This window comes from Bactrocera latifrons, unplaced genomic scaffold (assembly GCF_001853355.1).
Source record: "Bactrocera latifrons isolate USDA-ARS-PBARC rearing strain unplaced genomic scaffold, ASM185335v1 scaffold_258, whole genome shotgun sequence".
NCBI lineage: Eukaryota > Metazoa > Arthropoda > Insecta > Diptera > Tephritidae > Bactrocera > Bactrocera latifrons.
In genome coordinates, this window is record NW_017536163.1 from 72,478 (window position 1) to 74,899 (window position 2,422).

At 29.4% G+C, this 2,422-nt stretch overlaps 1 non-coding gene across 1 annotated transcript; it reads left to right on the top strand.

Moving 5' to 3' along the window:
* Positions 1–1,432: 1,432 nt before the first annotated feature.
* Trnav-uac lies at positions 1,433–1,505 on the top strand. The gene has a single exon. It is a non-coding gene; the product is annotated as a tRNA-Val (tRNA).
* Positions 1,506–2,422: the final 917 nt, after the last annotated feature.

Sequence of the window (2,422 nt, forward strand, 5' to 3'; positions counted from 1 at the left end):
GTGATCGACTTACTTTTTGTTATTTTTCAAGTTTTTTAAAATTTGGATAGCGACAAGAGGGACAAGAACCGCGGCTAACCAGATGGGACAACCGAAAAGGCCGTTCAAGTATATTGTAGTTAGGTGTCCATAACGATGTCCTCCATAGGGATCTACAGTTTTTTATTGCAATGACAACAATCAAAGAATTTAACAGACGTTACCTCTTCCATTTGGAGCATCATGAAAATATATTTCTGATACAACTGCTGGACAATAACTTACAACGTAGAAGATTGAAAAGATACCCTTCGCTAGACCTCCTCTTTCGATTCAATTAAGGTATAAAATTTTATTTTATTGTACTTGTCTTTTTTTATTTAACGTCAAACCCATAATTCCACCACCAGATTATAAATATATTGAAATATATAAGAAATTAATAATTTTAATAATTTGGCATATCAAGGAGCAACATTTGAATAATATCTTGTGAACTTTTCATAAATTATTTTTAAGAAATTTTAGCCATTGGTAGCTGGTTTCCGGAGGCACCGTCCAAAAATGCTTCCTCGAGGTGGTCAGCATAACAGACGAAACCTTCAACTAAAATAAAAATAATTAAATTTCATCGGTTAGTAGGTCGTGATTAATCGAAGTATGACTGTAAACTTTATATTTTACTATTGAGTGCTTGAAAAAGTTATTGTAATAAAAAACGAAAAAAAATTTAAGTTCTATCGTTTCACTAGATTCTAAGAAATCGTGACCACAAACTTTGGCAATGGTGTTAAAGAAAACACGATCAAAGATTGAAGTAGCCGCCCGGTTTAGCCTGCCAAAGCTGCTATCTCCAACACTTTTTTGCGAAATTGAAATTTATATTTATAAAAAAAAAACAATCCCTTAAACAATGATCTTTTTTCAGAAAAATAAATTGGGTAAACAAATTAAAATATACTTAGTGTACTCACAACTTGTCCTAACGTATCGTAAAATAAAAAAAAAAAAAATCATAAATTTTTACAATTAAAAAAATTGTTGTTGGATTGAATACAAAAATTTACTCAATTACAATTCTTAACGCCATGTTTTCGGTTCGTTATAACTTATATGTATGTAACTTTATGAGACTCTGTGAAAAGCCTAACAATATTTATACTACTTGACATGATATACTTATGTACTTATGTAAATTTACTAATATCATTTAATTATTAGCTTCTTTAATATGTTATATCAAATATGCAACTATTTTATGTGAAATTGAATATTTTGTGTTCGCCAGATGAGCTTTCTTAACATGTGGTCAAATGCAACTGTAAATGCATAATATTCCAAGGTACTTTACATTAACTGTTCTCTTTGTGTTCTACCCCATTTTCATTTCAATCTTATACATTTAATGTTTGTCTTACGCTTATATCAAAACTTTGCCAAATGAATTTTAACTGGTTCCATAGTGTAGCGGTTATCACGTCTGCTTTACACGCAGAAGGTCTCCAGTTCGACCCTGGATGGAACCATGTGCGATTTTTTTCATTTTTAATAATTTTTAATTTATTTTCGAAATTCATTTTTTTAATTTTTTCTTATCAATATACATACATATGTACATGTTTACGATCATCATTTTCTTAATTTTATTTAGTCGAATATAATAGTTTCTGATATAAATATTTATACATACATATGTATACGTATTCAGCTGCATTAATATATTAAAAAATTATACTATATTACAATAAAAAGCTAAATAAATACATTTTTTAAGTAATTAAATTACATATATTAGGAATCTGAATATGTTTTATTCACAATATTAACACAATCTCAAATAAACATATGAATTTTACACTTAACCACAAAACTCAACATACGATAACAGTTTTGCGATTATCTAATGTAATAACACAAATTCGATAATTTTTTAAATGCATTTTATTTTTGTTGGCCTTGTACCACCAACTACAACACGAAACTACCAATTTCCTATCGGCACTGCATAAAAACCGAATGAAAAAGGGGAATCCCATATAATGAAATCTCACAAAAGTGTACATACGCTTTACTGATATTTGATTTACCGTTATGAAATTGATTTTGTTTTTTGTTTATGAATTTTTTAGGGTTTGCGTGGTTAGTTCTTTTGTAATTGCGGCCGTGAAAACATTATCTTTAGTTTATATATAGTTGCAAAATGTTAAAAAGAAAAGAAACATCGTCAGATCTACGAAAAGTCGTAATAAAACTCAAAAGCGAAGGAAAATTCCTTGGAGAAATTGGAAAAATTACAAATTTRTCGAAAGCAACAGTTCAGGTGATAGTTAATAATTTCAATGAGACAGGTAGCTATGAAAATAAACCTCGCCCTGGTCGCCCACCTAAACTGGATTTGAGGATGCAAAGGCAAATTATTCGTACAATCAACGTTTGTCCTAGG